Source organism: Rutilus rutilus (assembly GCF_951802725.1).
Source record: "Rutilus rutilus genome assembly, chromosome: 16".
In the NCBI taxonomy this organism is placed as follows: Eukaryota; Metazoa; Chordata; class Actinopteri; order Cypriniformes; family Leuciscidae; genus Rutilus; species Rutilus rutilus.
Window position 1 is genome coordinate 8460396 of NC_140224.1, and position 23146 is coordinate 8483541.

Sequence of the window (23146 nt, forward strand, 5' to 3'; positions counted from 1 at the left end):
AAATTACGATTCAGAGCAGAGTTCTCTGTTATAAACCATAGATATCAGATCAAACAGCGCTGACGTGGAAACCAGGATAAACACTTATAGAAAGCTTTCAGTCCACAAATCAGCAACATTCACCATGGATTTAATGTAGTAACTGTAACCATAATGTGACAGAAATAGTCAAACGCTTACAAGTACTACACATCTTTTTCCAGCACTTCAAAACTATCATATATAAATGTTATTTTTAATGTGATCAACACATTTTTTGTTCATCCTTCAAAGATTGTCCTAAAACTAAAAAAAAATTAAGATGTAGGAAAACTCCTTATTTAAACACTTATTTGAAAATAATAATAATAAATAAAAAAATACCATTATAAACAGTAGGATGCTTATTGGCTATTTTCACTCCCTAATAATCACATTTATTTCCACTCGGTTTGCTTTTTAATCAATATTAAGACATTATGAATGATAATAAATAAAGTTAATTTCATCTACACCCTAAATTAAGCTTAGTGCTTTATTGTCAGCCCCAGTGCTACCAGATATTTTTTGCAGAACTCAGTGGCTCCGGTGCTGCTGCCCTCAAATGTTAGTCTGGAGCCCTGTGACCTTTAAAATAAAACTGCACATTGTAATATCTGTACATTTAAGTCTATTTATTTTTAAATAATTTGTCAGTATTAGTTATTTTGGGGGAAATTTGAATAATTGCATTGTAAGCTGATTTAAGGTGTGCCCCTAAATTTTCTGCTTGCGCTCCTAAAATTTTCAGTCAGGGGCTACAGCGCTCCTAGTAACAAAAGTTAGTCTGAAGCCCTGGGTCAGCCACTAAAGAGCAGCTAGCTAACTGCTTGACAAAAAAGGGCGCATCTGCACTTGGCCTTCTGAAAGCTCTCAGCACAGGTGTTTGCTATCTTAAGCACTGAACGGATTTGACAATGAATTGCTTATGTTTTGTCAATGTCTTGTCATTTAAACTGAAGCACTTAAGTTAACCACTTATCCTGTTATAATAATAACAAATGCTTATGTTCTAAAACTTTAACAGTATTTATTTTTGGGGGAAAAAAAGGGAGATTAAGTTATGTTTCTTTTACTGCGCATGTGCGAAGAGCACCCTTTATGGGTTAAGGCGTTTTTCTTTTTTGGTTGTTCGGTCTGGCGTCCTATGAGAGGAAGAGCGGCTATGTTGAACGTGATGGAACAATAAAGAGTTTATTGTTTATTGTCAGTTAACAGTTGTAGTTATTGAGTCAACACCTCTGACTACCAAATCATTTCACAAAAAATTATAAAAACTGAAAGATTTTTTAAATTGAAAAACATGCAGTGAAAAACACCTTCAATAGTTTCACTTTGTAATGTCACTGAATCATGTAACAGTAAGAGAATGATAGATCAGAACGTAACATTTAAATATTTAGTGATGCTTTGGATGAACAATGTATAAAAGAGCCAATATATATAACAGTTTTTCTTCTCACCAGAACACACACACACACAGCAGCGGAGTGGCGTGTTCACAATAGCAGCTTGTGATTCGGTCCTCTGAAGAGGTGCTTTTTTATGGCGAGCAACTTCTATGTTGGGCTTGTTCCAAAGGTGACAAGTCAACGGTCTGAACAACGATTTGGTGTGATTTTTCCCCCCCCCCCGCAGTATCTGTGCACCCCCACACTTTGAGAACCAATGATTTAGTTGATCCTGATATGCGCTCATTGTCACAGCTGTGAACACAACTTTTTTTTTATTCCATGAGGGGGTTTGGCGTCACAACGACTTTGTTTTCAGGCGGATGCGCGATACACGTCTCCTTCAAATCCTGTAGAATTCAACCAATCAAATGACGACTTTGAATCTCGTGTTTACTTCGAAAGTGTTTCCCATTTTGTGTGCCTTTGCCTCAGACGTCACAGCCACAGACTGTTGGGCAAACGTCTAATGCATGATACTAGCCTAAATATGACAAGATCTGCATTCCTTTGTGTCTGTAGGCGGCAGCATCATAAGCACTCGTTGCTCAGAGTCCTTCAACACCAAAACGGCACTGATGAGTCTGTTTGGCCTCCCGCTGTGGTACTTCTCTCAGTCACCACGTGTAGTCATACAGGTCTGAAACCTTTGAGAACTCTCATTTCATGTGTATTAATTTGTAAAGTCAAGCTTTGATTTCCAATGGTCTCTTTCTCTTCTGTCTTTATCACTGTTTCTCTTCATCCATTTGTCCCTACAGCCAGACGTGCATCCTGGGAACTGCTGGGCATTTAAAGGTTCATATGGTTATCTGGTGATCGGCTTGTCCATGAAGATTGTGCCTACAGCCTTTTCTCTGGATCATACGGCCAAATCCCTGTCGCCCACCGGCAACATTAGCAGTGCCCCACGAGACTTCAATGTATATGTAAGTACACATAATATAATAGTTCAAATAATATCAGGGTTTCTACATCTCTCCAATGAATATATTAATTAGGGGTGTAACGATTCATCAACTACATCGATGTATCGATTTATATTCCTATGATCCAACTACATCGATCTGTGCTCGGCAAGTTGGCCTTCGGGACGACATATATCGATCTAATATCGTTTTAAAAGGCAATGAATCGATTGTATCGATACTAGGAAATAACGCATTGGATTTAAGCACGTCAGACTTTATATGGATGTTTTTTTTAGCACTTTTAATGATAAAGGCGTTAAACGTTAGCCTACTCGATTCAGTCTGCCTATCTGTGACGTCGTCGCCATGCGTGACGCGCCAGCAGCAGCGCGACAACAGTCAAGCAGCGCAAAGTCTCTCACCTCAGAAAAACTGACTTTCCTGTCCTTTCAGCCGCTATACTGCAGTAGCGCGCACTCTTCAATTGCACGCACAAATGCGCCGGCGCGCGCTGTATCACTTCACTAAAGTGCAAAAGACATACGAGAATGCAATGTCGTAAATTAGTAAGTTAAGTTCTTCTAAGTATTGTTTATCACCATGGTAGCCTAATTGTTGTTTGTTTCCATAACAAAATGCCACTTAGTGGTTATTTTGTATATTTTTATATGACTGTGGTGGCTCATACCAAGACTGTATTAACAAAAACTAGTTTGGGACTGCTATAGCTTAACCTCGCAGTGCCTACTGTTTATCAGTATTTGTCATATTCTTACAATTTTTTTTTTTGTATGTTAAGTAAAGGGGGACAGAACTTGTGTGTCAACAATTTTTGTGTAAACAAATGTATTATAATAGGCCTATATAATTCCTAAAAAGGTGGGTCGCGACTTGATGACCATGGGGAAATGTGGGTCCCATGGCCAAACTATTCAAAACATCATTCAATGTTGTGATAATCGTAATTAATCACAATTACAATATCAAGGGAATAATCGTAAAATATAATCTGAATAATTATCATTTTTGTCATAATCGTTCAGTCCTACTTTATTCAAATAAAATGTGAATGCATTTGACATTAATTGTTGTTTACTTGTTTGTTTATATCCATAATTAATTGATACCTCATTCCCTTGCAATAATTTTTGGCTAAAAAGTCACTGAATCGATTTCAAGTCACTGAATCGTTTCGGATCGTATCGTTCTAAATGAACCAATATCGTCCTTGAATCGTATCGACAACCACGAATCGCGATACAAATCGAATCGTTGTCAAAACGAATCGTTACACCCCTAATATTAATGAATAAGATTTGTTTTTAAAAAAAATTTCTAGCAAATAATATATTATAGAGTGAAACTAGAATATACACTATCAGTCATTTGTTTGGAATAATTGATTTTTGTTTTTGAAAGTATCTTTTGTTCAGCAAGGCTGCATTTATTTGATTGAATTGACCAGTAGTGTATATCCACTGTAGAAATGTTATTAATATCCATAATTTCCCAAACCTAGAAGTTAACCTTTTTTTATTTTATTTTATAAAGTTTCCTGGTTTTCAATTGTCTACAGTGCTGGGTAGATTGCAAATTGAAGTCCATTACTGAATACAAATTACATTACCTAAAATGTGTCATGTAATAGATTACATCACTAACTACAATTTTTATAGTGTAATCTGACTATTTTTGATTACTTTTGACCTGACTTGTTTATAACACTGATTTGAATATGATGTGTTTTTTCACTAACTAAAAAAATGATATTTTATGCTGTGCTCTCAATTTACCATGAATTTATAGTCGTCTAGCCTGACTAGTGGCTGATCTAGATTAAACAATATAAAAATTAGGAAGAATCAATGATTACATTAAGTAATGAATTCAATCAAAAAAGTAACTATACTTACATAATTACAAGTGTTTAAATTTTGGAATCTGATTACGTAATCCAGGTTACATATAATCAGTTACTACCCAGCACTGACTAACTTTCTACATATTAGACAAAGGATGACTTATCTTGGGGTCAGTAAAAAAAAAAAAAAAAAAAAATCTGTTCTGTTAAAGGGTCTTGATGACGAGCAGCAGGAAGAGGGGCAGTTGCTCGGACAGTTTGTCTATTAAGAAGAAGGAGATGCTCTTCAGACCTTCTTGGTCTCTGTAAGTATTGTGATTTTGTTATTTCAGTTATTTATCAGCCTGTCACTGCATAAATATTAAATCAAGGCGTAACTGATTGGCTGATGGACTGTCATGGAGAAGGATGCTTTAAAGGATTCGTTTACCCAGAAATGAAAATATCCCACAATTTACTCGCCCTCAGCCATCCTAGGTGTATATGACTTTCTTCATTCAGCCAAACGCAATCGGAGTTATATTAAAAAATATCCTGGCTCTTCCCAGCTTTGTAATGGCATTGAATGGCGCCAGAGTTTTTGAAGTTCCAAAAAGCGCATCCATCCATCCAACCAAGTCTTTCTGCTTTGTGGCAAACTTCACTGCCGTCTGATCAACAAAATTAATAATTAGTTATGATAAATTATATCTAGCATCTGTATTATTTTTAACCAATCTTTAGTTTAAAAAGGTCGAGTGCTCTAAACAGTAGACATGCATTAAGAGTTATGCACTAGACTGAGACTTTCTAATATGATGTTCCACGTCAAAAATGAAACCTTAAAATCGTCCTTCAACTCGCTTCATCCTCCACTAAATTTATTCCCAAAATGCTGGCAAAAAAATATAGTTTATTAATGTAATTTGTATAGTTAACCCTATAAAGTCTATTGCATCATATTTGATATCAGAATATCTGAAGTCCTCTGAATCGTCAGCATGATCAACTGCTGAAAAACCTGTTGAATACAATCTGCTAGGGCTGCAACTAACGATTATTTTGATAATCGATTAATCGGACGATTATTTTTTCGATTAATCGGATAGTTTTTAAAAAAAATTCAATTTGATTTTTGTTTATAACTAAATAAAACCCTAAATCAGGGTATTTATGTGTAAAAGTGTACTTTAAAAAGTGCAAAAGCCACACACTGAGTTTTACTAATATAATCTTTAATTTTTACATTTTAAACCCCAAACACAAAAGTTTGTCCAGTTTTTAAACAGTAAAACTTCTTTAAATATCCAAAATATAAATAAACAAAACAAAATATTGAGTTGCGCTGCTCATATAAACTTCACATTATGAAATTAGGACACAAACATGTTTGTAATAAGATATTAAGCAGCAGATTTTGAATTCCAATGTAGAATGCGATCTGTTATTTCTTGATAACAGACCGCTGCGAAGTATAACACACCAGAAAAACAGAGCGTTGCTATGGACACAGGATTCCAACCGTAGAGACGGAACGGACTATTTTCTTTAGCGGAAGCAATACAATCATTTTTAAATCAATAAACTCCTTTTTAAATCAATATTTTGTGTAAAATTATTGATTTATTTGGTGGGTAGCCATGTAATAAGCGGGATTATCCCTTACATAGTAGACAAATAGCTAAAGAGAGCGGAATGGAGGTACGCAGCTGACAACAGGCTTGGTTAAAAGTACAGGAAAAATGATGTATTACTGCACAAGCATTCGCTGAAAACCACTGACTACAGTGACTAAAAAACAATATTTTACTGCTGCTATTAACTGCCTTTATATTTAGTGCTTCACTTTGTAAACACCATTTAATTTAACCTATTTCTGCGGTAGCGCTATTTTAATCCATCACTTATGTTGTGAGCGAACTGATTGCGCAACCTGATGCTCGATACAAAATAGATCTAGTGTGACTGTCCCGAAGTTAGTAAACAAAGCTGTTTACACAGTAGCATTGAATTAAACTAGACTATACCATTTTCACATCTTCATATAATGAGAATATACAGTTTTTGCTTGCCGTGCTGTTTCTCTCCGATTACTCTCTGCCATTTCGCGTGACTGCGTTGTCATGAAAGTGACGTCATCAGTAACGCTCCCCGTGACGTGAGCAGACCAACTAATCGACAATGACATTCGTTAACAACGATTTTCATAATCGATTATTATCGATTTTATCGATTAGTTGTTGCAGCCCTACAATCTGCTAAATGCCTTCTGTTGTCTTTTTTTATAAGCAAGTAAAAGGCCTTTTAGAATAATTGTAAAGATGTCCATCTTTATGTTGTGGCTTTTTGCAGTGAAATCTTTTTTTTTACTGACTTTTATAAAGTAAATATAAGAATACGTTTGATATTATTTCAAGATTAACTGGATTGAAGCAACTATGGTTTACTTGATTAACAAAAATTCATTCAGTCATGGATCTTTCAACTTTTAGTTTGCAAACTTGTTTATTTACACAGGTTAAAGGTGAGGAGGGACGATGATCTGCTTTAGGAGTTGTAGTTGATGTTGTGCTTGTTGATCCTCAAGTGCTTGAGTCTCGGATCGTTCGTGTAGCGCTCAAGCAGCAACTCGTTTTCTCTTCGCTCCTTCTCTTTGATTTTCTTCTTCTCCTCCTGTTTCTTGGCCTTCTCCTCTGCCCAGGTGAACAGAAAAAGTGGCACTTTCCTTTTGCACGTTTTCTGGACGTTCACCTTGTGCTGGGTCTCAGTCTTGGGGCCGTCAGGAGAGGCTACACAGAAGAGCCTCCTCATCTGCTCATCGATCTGAGACGCCTCATCCGAATGGCCTTGCATGGCCTTGGAGTCTCCCATTTCCCTGGGGTCACCTTCCTCTTCCTCAAATCCCTGGATTTCCTCCACTTCGCTCGCCCACGCTTCCTCCTGCACCTCGCTGTCCTTCTCCAACCAAGCAAACATCTTTTTTGGTCTCATTTCAGCCTCCGAAGTTTGGGAGCGTTCAGTCTTGAGTAAGTCACTGATGGTCTTCCCTCTGTACTCCACATACTCATCCTCCTCATCCTCCTCATCCTCGATGTCAACCAGCATGAGTTGTGGAAGTGGCTCAAACGGGGAAGTGAACGGCTGAGGTTTCCGGGTGGGAGGACGTCGCTGAGCAATGACTTCATCAGGTGCAGGAGTGGGGCTCGGAGGAAGTCCTTTGGGAGGACGCACTTGGGATGAAGAGCACCGGATGGAAAACAGTTCATCAGGTGCTGGAGTGGGACGTGGAGGAACTGCAAATGGATGCATCTGTGGTTTCGCAGGACGCATTTGGGATGAAGAGCGTCGGATGGAAAACAGTGCATCAGGTGCTGGAGTGGGACGTGGAGGAACCGCCAATGGATGCATCTGGGATGAAGAGTGTCGGAAGGAAACAACTTCATCTGGACATGAAGGAGCCTCCGACGGTTTGGGAGGATCCACTTGAAGCGGAGAAGATGGCAGGGATAACACATCCTCAGGTGCTGGAACTGGTTCAGGATGCACGGCTGGTTTTGTCACTGGCGGCAGGGGTTTGAGGCGAGTGCCTGGCAGAGCGAGGTGTCCGGAGACACTTGGAAGCTTTGAGAGTTCTCCCTCAATTGGCTTTAAGGAAGATCTGACTGTAGAATGCAGAGGTTTGACCTCCACAAGAAGTGGTGTTGGCCCTGTGACCTTCTGTTTCCTCTGTTTTCTCACCTTCCTTTTCTTTTCTCCAGCCTCTCTAACGTTACATCCAGCCGCTAATTCTTGCACTGCATACTGCTGTGCTCTCTGAGGTTTCTCCCTTCTGTGCAAAAAGTGAGCAAAACACCCAAACAATTGACTAAAAATACTGTTAAACAGCGCCATTATGGACACCGAATGCTAAAAGAATTCAATATCTGCAGAAAGTCTCAAGTCTTTCAATCGATTTACTCCTAACACACCAACAGTAGACCAGAGTCAGAGTTGTCGTTTAGAGTTGCTATGACGCATTCTCAATATGATGTCACCACAGTTATAACTGCTGCATCTGGAGCTGCTCAGATAGTTCAAACACAAACATTCACACTACTGGCATCAAATGAAATACTGACTGTTTCCCAAACACCCCTTCCCCTCACTGAATATTAAACTGAGATAGTGGAAATAAATGTTCCCTGGTTTTAGTTTCATATTTAAAAAGAAGCCTATTATTTAATTATTTATTTTTCCAATCATTTAATATTTCTACATTAAAACTGTTATATTTAAAACATTAATCTCCTAACAAAATGTATGCACAGTGTTGGGTACATTTGTCTAAAAAAATAATTGAATTACTACTAATTGCATCTTCAACAGTGTAATTTAGCCTACTACTACTAATTTCTCTCTCTCTCTCTCTCTCTCTCTCTCTCTCTCTCTCTCTCTCTCTCTCTCTCTCTCTCTCTCTCTCTCTCTCTCTCTCTCTCTCTCTCTCTCTCTCTCTCTAAAGTATCCTATTCCATTACTTAATACTAATTATTTTCTAAATCCCATATCAACCTCGACCAGTTGAACAATACAACATGAATCTGCTCTTTTAATTCTTTCAAATAAATAATATAAAATTGCAAAAAAAATTGAACTGACCAAAGTATTTAAAGGGAGAAGGTTACATAACATTTTAACATAAGATGTACATTTTTTATGTTAAATATATTGTTTTATTAGCCTATAGATATCTATACAGCATTTCATGGAATTGAATCAGGCATTAATTTAATTACAGTTAGGCCTAAGTTATTTCCGATCATGCAAGGCATGAAAGTTTTGATAATATTTATAATCGATCTAGGACTGTTCCTGGTTAGATGCATGTGAGACGTAGATCCGCTCCAGTCCATCGAGAGGCAGCAGAGAGTGTGTTTATTTTTCGGGACGGGTCGGGATATGTGTGTGAAATATGTCAGATATGACATTTGTAGTGTCTCTGAAGTATATGCTATTAACTTTCATTCAGGTTTGATAATTATTCTGCCAATGTGATGGTCGATCGAAAGCCGGTGAACTTGGGACTGTGGGATACAGCAGGACAGGAGGATTACGACAGACTTCGACCGCTTTCCTACCCTCAGACGGTACTGTCATAATAATAGAGCTAAAACAGATGCATCACAATATTTTTCATAAATAATTAGATGTTTATTTGAGGTTTTATCAGAGGACCCATTATTTAGATAATTGGATGCTTTCAGTGAATGTTTAAAAGTCTGAACGAAACGCTTAGCCAGCCCGTTGGTGGCTGGGTGGAATGGTGCAGAATGCACATGTTTAACACCATTTGTTTTCAGAAAACATCCAAACTCCTCTGAAGTAAATTGTGGGCCATTGTCGCTAACTAAGGTTTCAGGTATCCCGTAATGACTGAATAGACCACGCAGCACTTGAATTGTCTTGGAGGAAGTTGTCGATTCCATCACATGAACCTCTGGCCATTTTGAGAGTCCGTCCACAACTACCAGAAACATTCACCCTTCAAATGGGCCAGCAAAATCGATGTGAATTCGCTGCCAAGGAGCTTCTGGACATGCCCAGGGATGTAGAGGTGAGAGACATGGAGATTTCTGATTTTGTTGACAGGACATGCAAGTCTTTGATTTTTCTTCAGTTTGCGTGTCAATATTTGGCCACCAGATGTAGCTACGAGCTAGAGCCTTCATTTTTACTACACCTGGGTGTCCTGTGTGTAAATCCTCCAAAACTCGTTGTCTCAGATTCGATGGAACGATAACTCGCTGTCCCCACATCAGACAGTCCTGCATCAGTGAGAGTTCCTCCTTTCTTGTGAGGTATGGCTTTAGTGCATTTTCTGAGTCTTTGGTAGATGGAAATGATCCAGTGGTTACCATCTCCTTGACACGACAGAGGATCGGATCTGCTCTGGTTCCTTTACTGATGTCGCTGCTACACACTGGAAATGCATCCATTTTGTTTATGAGGTAAGCGTCCACTGCATCTTTCCTGTCTCTGTGCTGTACGGGCAGTGGCAATCGCGATAACGCATCAGCATTCCCATGGTCAGTAGCACTTCTATATTGAATTGTATAGTTATGTGCAGCTAGCAGAAGAGCCCACCTCTGAAGTCTTGCAGCAGCCATGGATGGAGTTGCTTTGTTAGGATGAAGTATGGTGGTAAGTGGACGATGGTCTGTTAATAATGTGAAGTGGCGTCCATATAGATAAGTATGAAACTTTCTTACCCCAAAGATGATTCCTATCGCTTCACGTTCTAGTTGCGCATAGTTTTGCTCAGGTTTACTCAGGGTTCGGGACGCAAAGGCTATGGGTCTTTCCTGCCCATCCGGCATCATGTGTGACAATACAGCTCCCACCCCATATGGTGAAGCATCACAGGCCAAGCGAACTGGGAGTCTTGGATTATAATGTGTGAGTACACTGGGTGTTAACAGCTGCGTTTTAGCATCTTGAAACGCTTTCTCACACTCTGGCGACCACTTCCATTTTACCTCCTTGTGTAGCATTGCATTCAGGGGGTGAAGAACTGTGGCCATATTTGGCACAAATCTTGCATAATAATTAACCAGTCTCAAAAAAGATTGGAGTTGGTTAACATTATCAGGGGCTGGTGCTTCGGCGATGGCACGCAGTTTATCTGGGGACTTGTGAAGCCCTGATGCATCGATCACATGTCCCAAATACTCCAATGAGGTTTTGAAAAACTCACTCTTCTCTCTTTTCACACGAAGTCCGCATTTCTCCAGCCGACTCAACACAGCCTCCAGGTTAGCTAAATGATGAGCATTATCTTTTCCTGTGACCAGGATATCATCCAAAAAACAATATACACCCGGTATCCCTTGTAACACTTGTTCCATGACTCGTTGAAGTATCGATGGAGCTGAAGTGATGCCGAAGGGTAATCTGTTGTATACAAACATCCCCTTGTGGGTCGTGATGGTAAGATATTTACGTGAATCTTCATGCACAGGACTCCGCAGGTAGGCATGTGAAAGGTCTAGTTTGCTAAATCTTTGTCCCCCAGCCAGTGAAGCAAACAAATCTTCAATACGGGGTAATGGATAATGTTCTGCACACAGAGCTGGATTCAATGTTATTTTGAAATCACCACAGATCCTAACATTACCACCTTTTTTTATTACAGGTACAATCGGGGTTGCCCATTTACTGAATCGCACAGGTGAAATGATTCCTTGCTTCAGTAAGCGATCAATTTCTTCTTCCACCTTGGGTCTGATGGCATACGGTACCACTCGAGCTTGGAAAAATTGTGGTTGGGTTCCCGGTTTCAGACTTAAGGTAGCTGTATACTCATTGAATGTCCCTAGATCTTCTCTGAAAACTTTGGCATACCTTTTTAGAAGACTGTCAAATGTCCCTTCATTAACTTGATGCACTGCTCTTACAGTTTTGATCTCACGCCAGTCTAGACGAATTCTGCGAAGCCATTCTCGTCCCAACAGAGGAGCTGCGTTTCCTGTAACAACATACAAAGGTAAGCGTACGCTTTGTCTGTTTAGCTTGACACGCACTTTGATGACGCCTTCTGGTGTGATAACTTGGCCTGTATACGTCTTGAGAACAACGTTCGTCTGGCGTTATCGAACATGGCTCAGTTTATCTCTGTACAATTCACTTGAGATAATAGAGACCGGTATCCACTTCCATCTCAATTGGCAATCCTTCAATTTTTGGTTGTACTTTTATTACAGATGACACTAAATCAATTTCACTTTTCATTTTGTTCACCTGTGGAGAATTGTGCAGTGTTGCTGTCACTTTGTGTAGTGTCAGTTCCGTATCCGTGTCTGAATTTGTCTCTTCCTCACTCTTTTCCATATTAGCATCCACTCTGTGAATTGGTCTTTTCTTTGTTTGTCCCTTCCATTTTCCACTTTTCCCTTTTACTGTAGTTCTAAGTGTTTTCTCCTCTGTCTTCTTACCTTTACACATTCGTGAAATGTGGCCTTTCTTTCCACAATTGTGACACAGCTGATCTTTGTAAAAACACTAATTTTGGAAATGGTTGGACTTTCCACATCTATAACATTTCTCCTTGGGCGATTCTGACGCCAGAGACATAGCATTTACTTTCAATGAGTTGCTCAAATGCTGTGATTCTCTAGATACAGCCTCCATTGACATCGCTATATCCACAGCCTTTTTATACTTGAGCTCTGATTCAGTCAATAGTTTCCTTTTTATTGACTCGCTACTCAGGCCACACACGAATCGGTCTCGCAGTGCGTCATTTAGATTGTCGCCAAACTCACAGTGCTCCGCCAGTTTCTTTAACACCGCCACATATTGTGTGACACTTTCCCCCTCTGCTTGAATCCGTTTATGAAATTTGAACCTCTCTGCAATCACAATGGGCCGTGGGGTAAAATGTGCTTGGAGGGTATTCACAATCTCATCATATTCCATAGTCCCGGGCTTAAAGGAACACGTCGACTTTTTGGGACTTTGGCTTATTCACCGTATCCCCCAGAGTTAGATAAGTCCATACATACCATTTTCATCTCCGTGCGTGCCGTAACTCTGTCTGACGCACCCACCGCTAGCCTAGCTTAGCACAAAGACTGGAGGACTGGAGGTAAAAGTCCCAAAAAGTCGGCGTGTTCCTTTAACTGGTGAAATGAGACTACGTAAAAGTCCATAAGTCGATGCCCCATTACACTGAGAAAAACTGGCACTCTTTTCCCTTCGCTAATGCCATTAGCCTCCACAAAGTGTTCAAAACGTTCTACATACGTAGGCCATTGCTCTCTTGCCTCGTCGAATGCCTCGACATGTCCGATGATCGTAGCCATCCTTTCCATTCGACTGAAGGCTCGATATTGGCAGTGGGAACTTTATTCTCGTCGCCAATTTATGTTATGTCTACATCATTATGCTATAATAACATATACTATTCGGTTGTGTTTCAGAATATACACGAGGGAAACCGGAGACATGACTGCACTGTTTAGACTGGTTTATTCGGCACACCGCAACAACAACAACAACAACAACCAACAGCACCGGAGTGCCCCTCTAGTGGCCATCAGGTATTGGAACATCGCTCAAATACATTACACTTAGGATGGTGAAATGTTTAAAAATAGCCCAGGTCTTGATTCCTGGCAGGCTAAAGTGATTTCTTATGTTACTCAGAGCATTAATGGCAGCTCTGTGTTGTCGTTGTCTTTGTTACTAAGGCTGTGAGAGTGAATGGCTCAATTGTTTGCTGTTGTCATCTAGACACAAACCTCACTGTGTTTTTTGTTGCTCTGTTTCACTTGGGAAACAAGTGAAGTCAATTAACAGTTCATTAATCCAACAGTCTAGTTAATGCTGTGTTTTACAGATAGTCATATAATTCTAAAAGAAAATAGTTGAACATTAGACGGAATAAAAGGAGGGTTTTGTCTGATTTGTTTTTCATTTCTTATAGGATGTGTTCTTGATCTGTTTCTCTCTTGTGAGTCCAGCCTCGTTTGAGAACGTCCGTGCGAAGGTAAGCAAGCCCTCGGCTATGTTGTTGTTTAAGTCAATGTAGTCAATAACAGATCAGTGTGAAATTCATTCAAGAACATTGTGCAAGTTTACTGCAACAATGGTGCATACTTTTAAAAATCCAGTGTTTAGTTCAGTGGTTCTCAAACTTTTTTTGGTCGCGCCCCCCTTTAAACCTTTTTTAAAAAATCTGGTGTCCCCCCCCTTAAATCTCGCCCCAACCACACACACACCTCTTGTTAAGTTATGTTTCTTTTACTGCGCATGTGCGAAGAGCACCCTTTATGGGTTAGCATGTTTTTCTTTTTTGGTTGTTCGGTCTGGCATCCGATGAGAGGAAGAGCGGCTATGTTGCACGTGATGGAACAATAAAGAGTTTATTGTCAGTTAACAGTTGTAGTTATTGAGTCAACATTGGTAGCAGAGGATGGCTGCTGCTGGGAATGACAAAAATCCCCCACCGTTTGACGAGAAGACGGCTTATGAAAGTTGGATAAATGAGACTGAAATTTGGAGACGTGTTACTGACCTGAAAAAAACAAAACAAGCCTCGGCAGTTACTTTGTCACTAACGGCAGAGCAAGGGACAGGGCTGTGGAAATTTCCGCTGAGGATTTGAATGATGACACTGGAATGCAAACACTCATAGCGAAATTGGACTTTTTGGTTTTTAAAAGAAGAAAAAGATCGGCAGTACGAGGCAGTACACAGAGTTTGACCGGATCACCAGAGAGAGCTGTGTTTCTATGGTGGAATACATCGTCGAGTTTGAGCATCAATACAACAGGCTACGTAAGTTCAAAATGGAGCTTCCTGACGCCGTACTAGCCTTTAAGCTACTCGATACTGCCGGACATACTGTTAAAGATAAACAGTTAGCACTTACAGCTTGCTCTAGCGTTTCTTTCACTGATATGAAATCAGCCTTAAAAAGAAATTTGGGCGATAACGTTGCTTCACCACGAGAGGGCGGCAGTGCACTGCAAAACACAGATAGTGACACTGCCTATTACACGAGATACTCAGGAAAATGGGGACACAAGTCAAACACTACACAACAACCCCAAACCATAGCTCAAGGCACAACCCCCCTTGATAAATATGGAAGAAGATCGAAATGTGCAATTTTCCAAAGCACGTATCACTGGGCAAAGGACTCTCCAAATAAAAAGGAACATGTAAGACTGACAAAATATGAAGGACTAAAAGATGACGTCGAAGAATGTAACATCACTTTGTTTTCAAATGAATCTTTGTCTAACACAGACATTTTCATGGTGGAGGCTTTAGGATCAGCTGTGATTGACAGAGCCTGTACAAGAACTGTGTGTGGAGAAAAATGGCTTGAGGATTACACAAGTGGGCTGCCACAGAGTGAGTTACTGAAAATAGATGACAAACAAAGTGCAAGACCTTTCAGATTTGGTGATGGCAAGGTTGTTTATTCCACAAGGATAGGACATACCAGATGCAAAATAGAGACAGAAGTTGTTCCTGCAGAAATACCAATGCTTTTAAGCAAGACTTCATTGAAAAGAGCAAGTGCAGTTCTGGACATTGCACATGACAAAGCAACGATGTTTAAACAACCTGTTAAACTTGAACTAACATCTTCAGGACATTTACTGTGTGAATTTGAGAGAAGTCGTTCGTCCAGATGAAAAGGAGACAAGTGAGAACAAGACAAAATGAAAATGAAATTCTTGCTGTGACAAAACATGACAACAAAAGAAAAGGAGACAGTCCTATTGAAACTACACAGACAATTTGGACGTGCTTCAGCTGATAGAGACTGCAAAAATTACTGGCCTGCTCGGATAATCATGATGATGAAAGCAACACAATTCTTAAGAACATTGTTAAAAACTGTGATACATGTAGCAGACACAGTCCATGGAGCAATGGCCTTTTTGAAAGGCACAATCTGACCCTAACTGAAATTTTGATGAAACTGAAGAGGGACAACTGTGACTGGAAGACCGCTCTAGATTGGGCACTAATGGCAAAGAACTCCATCCACAATGTGCATGGTTATAGTCCCTACCAGTTAGTGTTTGGGCAGAACCCAAATCTTCCCTCAGTCCTCACCGATACCCATACAGAAATGTAATATATGTCAATATATGTAAATTACATATATAATGTTAGTGCCCATGTATGTCTGCTGCATATATGAGAATATATGCAAAATTCATATATGTAAAACACATATACATATATGAAACATATATTTCAAAATATATCAAAAATGGCCGTTTTCATGTAAGTGCCATATATTTTCCCGTATATGCACATAAATGTGAAATATATGTAAGACGCATATATGTATACATGCATATATGACGCATATATGTATACATGCATATATGACACATATGTGTATACATGCATATATGACGCATATATGTATACATGCATATATGACGCATATATGTATACATGCATATATGACGCATATATTTATACATGCATATATGTACTTATTTCTATAGTACATACTTTAACATATATTAGGGATACAAATCTTATATCTGAATGCCTTGAAATTAAATGCCTATAGTTGGAGATTTTGTCTATTGTGTGAATACCAAATATAGTATTTTATTATAGTAATACCAAATATAGTATTTCTTTGTCATTTTTGACAAATACATCCACAAAGTACCATAACCATATGCCACAGCTTTAAAAATGCATCAGTATCACATGCATGTACACTGTAAAACTTTTCACTGTAAATTTACAGTTAAATACTGGCAGCTGGGTTGCCATCCACATACTGTATTTTTACAACACTACTACAGTAAACAGCATTTACAGTACTCCACTGTAATTACCAAATACAGTATATACCACATTTTACATTATTAAACTTGTCGACAGCAATAAATTGTATTTTTACAGGGAATACTGCTTTTATTATTACATAATTAAAATATTATACTTTAAGGTTTCATAAGAGTAGTCACACTAGGAAAAAGAGAACAACATTTTCTGGGTTTTAAAACATTTATTTAGTTAAATTGCCTTCTGTGAACATGTTGGCTGAATTACTTTTTAAACATAAAATGCAATTTTAACACTTAACAACAAACAGGTAACAGTTAGCACTTAATTAAAGGAATAGTTCACCCAAAAATTTAAATTAGCACATGATTTACTCACCCTCAAGTCATCCTAGGTGTATCTGACATTCTTCTTTCAGACGAATACAATCAGAGTTCTATTAAAAAATGTCCTGCTCTTCCAAGCTTTATAACGACAGTGAAATGCTGTTTCTTTTTTGAAGTCCATAAAAGTGCAAACGAAATCCCATTCAAAGTCTGCAAGGTTTCGCAGAAGTGAGGACACCTGTAGGCTTACAGTGGTGTTCTTGTTTTGCACAACTTGGCCAGTTTTCTTTGAAGTTACTTGTCCTTTCTTTGTTTTTGATCCACGTTCAGGATTGATGTCAAGAAAGCGTCTAAAAGGCAGAAAAAAAACAACAATTAAATATTATTAACTGAAGGTATATATTTTGACAAAGAGAGACAGCACAAAAGCTGTCTAAAACTGAACCACATTAAAAAAAAAAATGCAATGTAGGATGTTGTGAAAAAAAAAAAAATGCAATGTTGGATGTTGTGATCAATAACTGATATTTGTTCTGCCCTGGTAAAATACATCAACTCAATGTGTCTGTTTACATGCGCACTGTCAACTAACTAAATTTTTGGAAGTGGGGTTGCCAGATTTAAAGTTTTATTCTACAACTTTTGTCTACTCATCACCCAGCTCATTAACAATATCATCCCCTCATCCGGTGCCATCAGAGTATCAGTGGAAAGGCAGTCTTTAGACTTTCCGTTTATATAGAGCACACACTGCCAGAATCCAGCCCAAACCTTTGTGACAGAAATAATTTAACTTAATTGCAAGCCTTGCAATGTTTATTGCATATATGACAACATGATTTACCAGACTAAAATGCATGTTTGCACCCAAAAATTTTAATTCTGTCATTATTTCTAACCCTCAAGACTTTTGTTCATCTTCGGGACACAAATGAAGATATTTTTGATGAAATCTGATAGTTTTGTCCTTCCATTGATATCAATATCATTGCAACTGTCAAAGCCCAGAAAAGTGGTAAAAACATTGGTAAATATATAGCTACAGTGGTTCAACCTAAATATTATGATGCAGGGTTTCTGCACATTTTTTAAAGTCAAATTTAAGGCTTTTTAAGACCCGAAGAAATCAAAATTAATACCATGCATTAGGGGTGTGCAATATTGACAAAATATGTCTCGATCGATATTTTCAAAGTTTTCTTGATAATAATTAGGGATGTCCCGATACCACTTTTTCACTTCCGATACCGATACCGAAGCTTTGGCTATTTTCCGATACCGATATCAATCCGATATTTTTATTTTATTCTTGAACTAATACTAATAATAATAAAATATAATGGAAGCACTTTGCTCAATTAGCCACATAAAAACATCTCACTCAAATGGAGAACAAATACTTCTCCAGTATATAGTCCACAACAACAGTTGATAATGAAAGACTGCCACCCTTTATTCAAAAGACCTTGAGATATGTTTGGTAACCTGAATGAATTTAAAATTAATTTGCTATATTTCAGATCAATATATTTGTTTCCTTAAAATTTTAATTAACTTTAACTTTATTCTCATCTGAATTATAAATTTATTTCTGTATAAAATACTACTACTTTTAAAAACACATTTGATTTTCTTTTTTATTCAATGTAGAATGTGTAACTTAAAAATAAACAGATTAGTGCCCTGTTTTAGGACAAGAAATGAAAACCAATGCAATGATGAATGTCCAAAAGATGAGATCATTTTTGCTTTTAAACAGCACGTGTGTGTGTGTGTGTGTGTGTGTGTGACAGTTACAGTTTGACAAGAGTTTACAGTTTGACAAAAGCACAATGTTGTGTTTTACACAAATACTGTATAAGTAGTCTAAACACTTTTTGCAGTTTTAATGATGTCCTGTATGAAAATGACGGAGTAGGTTTTTATGTTTCCACTGTTCGATCGCGCCCGTGCCTCTCTCTCTCTCTGACACACACACACACACACTCCAGCATTGCAATCTTGACATCGCAGCCTGTTCATTTTGCTGCGTTCACGCCAAACGCGAATAGAGCGGCAAATTTGCGTCTATCGCGTCTAGTTCGATGCTTGAACAGTTTGAATCCATTCGCGCGTCCAAAGCGAATAGGACGTGCCGCGCGCGTATAAGTTTGAAGCGATATAGACGCGCGTTCAGAGCTAAGGTGGGCTACAGATTAGGTGTCCCTAAAGAACCCGCATATGCGCTTATCTAACAGTAACGTTAGTTCCGTATTACATTAATTAATGTGCACGCGAGATTTATTTATTTTTATACCGTGTATTCTCTGTGTAAATCCATGCACCGAACGTACGTTCAGTACGAATACGTACCGTTCCACCCCTAATGGGTATCGGATCATAGGTATCGGATAAATTTTTTTCTCCCCTCCGATATCCGATCTAGCGTTTTGGGCCAGTATCGGCACGATACCGATGCCGTGGATCGGATCGGGACATCCCTAATAATAATTAGATAACATTTTACTGATTGTGTTTCTGTGCTTGGTGCCATGGCTTGTTTAGGCCTGTTGACAGCTGACTGACAAAGATATTCATATTTTTCATATTCTATGCAGTGGTCAGTTTTCATATTCTATGCAGTGTAGGCAACACCGATTTTTGTCGTTGTTCTCTGTACTGACAGCACTGGTAACTTACCTTTCTGGGCCTTAAAAGTTGCAAAGACGTTGCTGTCTATGGGTGGTTCAGAAACCTCTCAGATTTCATCAAAAATATCTTAATTTGTGTTCTGAAGATGAACGAAGGTCTTACAGGTTTGGAACGACATGAGGGTGAGTAATTAATGACAGAATTTTCACTAATCCTTCAACTGAAAACAACTTGCACTGACATATCTTAAAATATATGACTGCCACTGTTTTATCTCAAGATGCACACCAGTAATGTTTTTTTTTTTTTTTAATGATACATTATTATAAAATCTGCTTAAATACTCTAATTTTATTAAGGCCTAGACCTGGCTTAAGCTAAGCCCTGTATGGAAACCAGGGCCATATTGTTCATACCAGTAGTCAACATAATAAATACTGTCAAGTCAAGGTTAGTGACACAATTCAGTCTATATATATATATATATATATGAATGGCAAATATGCCAATGACTAACCTCTGAACAAACTCAAGGTGCTGCCTCTTCCTGGTACTGCAAGCTGAAGTTATAGGAGGAGGCAAACAGTGCTGCCAGGCCAGTGATGAAGAGGCTGTGATCCTTCACACACACCTTGACCTTCCAAACTTAATATCCAGCACTGGTTGCTTAGAGATTGACCTGTAATGGAATAAAAAAAAAAAAAAGAATAAATAAATAATATTAATAATTAAAATAACTACTGTGGATTCCACTGTGGTTCGATGTAGTTGTCTATTCATAGTTCTATGAATTACATTTTTCAACTAAAAATTAAAATTGGTTAGAATGCTAAAATGCACTGGCATATAATTTTGTTTGTTTTAAGCATAAACTCACTTAATTTTGACTTATTCTTTAAGAAAACAAGACAATTTTTACGTGTCTATTAAATGCTTCTTCATGTAAGAATTGTAGATATCTGGACTGGAAACAAAATACACTAATTAAGAAAAACATATTTTGCAGTGGGGTGAGTAGCCTAAATGATGGCTTTTCATTTTAGGTTTCATCTACCCCTTTAATGTTTACATACCAGGAATTAAGTCGTGGACTTTCTGGCAAATGTAGATTGCTGGACATCAGCGATGCAAATTCCTGAAACAATTTTTAAAAAGGACAGCACAACCTTGATCAACAGAACCAAAACATAATAAACATATTACAAATTAATGAGATTTGCTGAATAATCTCTACTTATCTGCTTTAAGGATAACACCGTCTAACTTCTTTGAATTAGGGAGTAGTTGTAGGACCATGGGATGGCAATCAGGAATAGGCCTACTACATTTGAAAACAGCATTAGGAACATGGATTTTCATGTGCTAGCGAAATTCTGACAACGATTCAAAAGCACGATCACAGAACTGACAGAATTTGACAGCATTTTTTTTTTTTTAACACATAGACTATAACTGTAACACTACTTAAAAGCACTTACATTAACAATGGCCATCAGATTACAAAGCCTAAAACGAAAAAAATATATATCAAATGCATGTCATGCAAATAGCATGGTACAGGTTGCCTATTATATGAAATGTTGAAGTTAACGTTACTTGGTAAACAGGTGGAACAGAGTCAGTGAATTGCTTGCGCGGCCACGTTAAACCGCGTTCGCAAAATCAAACCAAATACGTGAAAACAATGTAGAAACGCCAAAAAAAAAAAAAAAAAAGATATTGGCTTACCGTATCACTCAGTTGAACAATTCTCCATCTTCTCAAACTCTAAATCCCACTTATCGTCACGCGCAGGTTAGATTATTCAATGACAAATTCTTCCATCCGTCTTCAGGTATAGCTGCTACCGTTAACGTCGTCCATTTTCTGCTGCGTCACAGGCAACTAATGTTTGAAACACGAACCGAACCTCAAAAAAGCTTTAAAATTGCTTTCAGATTCGCAGACATTGTTTATCTTGATAACAGGAATGATTATAATGTTCAGTGAATCCCGCTGACAAAACGAGTTTGCCTGTTGTAGCTGCCTGTCTGCTGCTGCTCGCATGACGCGTCACATTTGAACTGAATTGAGCGCGAAAGAAATCAATCCCACAATGCAATGACTTTTCAGTCAGTATGATGGTAACGAATTTATCAGGACGAAAACAGAAATGTGCTGTATATTTACAGCTGTTCTGTAAAAGATACATCTTAATACTGTATTATGGAAATACAGTACAATTCTGTAAGAAATTCGTTGTAAATTTACAGTAAAGGGTTACAGTGTATGTTTACATACATTTATTAAATATGTTGAAAACAAATATGTATGTCACATATTTATAATTAATGTTGTCCATATATGCGAGAAACCAACACTATACTGTAATATATGCAGATATATGGTATCATATATGGATGAACTCAAATATTTTCTTCACATGTTTGGACACATAAATGTTCATATATGTTGCAGGCATATATTGTGTTCTCAGATAAGTCAAATATATGTATAGATATATGTTGCAGGCATATATTGTGTTCTCAGATAAGTCAAATATATGTAGATATATGTTGCAGTCATATATTGTGTTCTCAGATAAGTCAAATATATGTATAGATATATGTTGCAGGCATATATTGTGTTCTCAGATAAGTCAAATATATGTATAGATATATGTTGCAAGCATATATTGTGTTCTCAGATAAGTCAAATATATGTATAAATATATGTTGCAGTCATATATTGTGTTCTCAGATAAGTCAAATATATGTAGATATATGTTGCAGTCATATATTGTGTTCTCAGATAAGTCAAATATATGTATAGATATATGTTGCAGGCATATATTGTGTTCTCATATAAGTCAAATATATGTATAGATATATGTCATGCTATTTAAAATATAAGTACATATATGGCCATATATTACATTTTTGTATGGGTAAGCCTCCAGCTCTGGAAACAAGTATGAGTAGTTGGATAGCTAAACAAATCACCACACTACATGCAATGAGAACAGCATTCACAGAAGCCGAATGCTCAGAGAGAATTAGAAGAGTCCTTCGTAAGCAACTGCGGCCCGTTGATGACAGATATGAAACGGGGGACAAAGTGTATTATAAGCTAGTAGATAGTAATGAGTTGAAAGGTCCAGTTGTGGTCATAGGCCAAGATAGTGTGGTTGTATTTGTTAGGCATGGTGGAAGCTATGTTCGAGCGCATCAGTCCAGACTAAGAAAGGTGGATGACCCACAAACAAAACTGGAGGAGACAAAGAGAACAAATGAAAACAGATGAAAATCCCCAAATAACACCAGCAGCAGATCTCAGTGATACTGAAAGTGAAAATGAGGAAATGACACCAGAAAACGATGAACCTCTTAATGATGAAGATGTCAGTGAACCTTCTGCATCAGTGCTACCTGGAAGGGATAGTCTTGATCAATCCCACACCCCACAAACCTGCTCATCCACGAACTGTGAAGGTCTAAGACTAAAAAAAGATCAAATAGTTCAATACACAGATAATCAAAGTGGACAAATCCATACTGGAAAAATCCTCGGCCGAGCAGGAAAGGCAATCGGCAAACACAAAAACTGGTACAATTTGCAGTACAGTGAGTCTGAGGAAATTGCTGGCACAACTGCATCAGTCAATCTAGGACAAATGGACAA

At 38.1% G+C, this 23146-nt stretch overlaps 2 long non-coding RNA genes across 2 annotated transcripts; one reads left to right on the top strand and one right to left on the bottom strand.

Annotated features, from left to right (window-relative positions):
* The first annotated feature begins 1990 nt into the window (after positions 1 to 1990).
* On the top strand, positions 1991 to 4513 carry LOC311306074. Its single transcript, XR_014630131.1, has 3 exons — positions 1991 to 2107; positions 2231 to 2398; positions 4454 to 4513. It is a non-coding gene; the product is annotated as an uncharacterized lncRNA (long non-coding RNA).
* Positions 4514 to 17001: 12488 nt separating this feature from the next.
* Positions 17002 to 22397, bottom strand: LOC311306073. The gene is made up of 5 exons (XR_014630130.1): positions 21215 to 22397; positions 20965 to 20992; positions 20560 to 20807; positions 20004 to 20165; positions 17002 to 17205 (listed from the first exon to the last, which is right to left on the bottom strand). It is a non-coding gene; the product is annotated as an uncharacterized lncRNA (long non-coding RNA).
* Between the last annotated feature and the right edge of the window lie 749 nt (positions 22398 to 23146).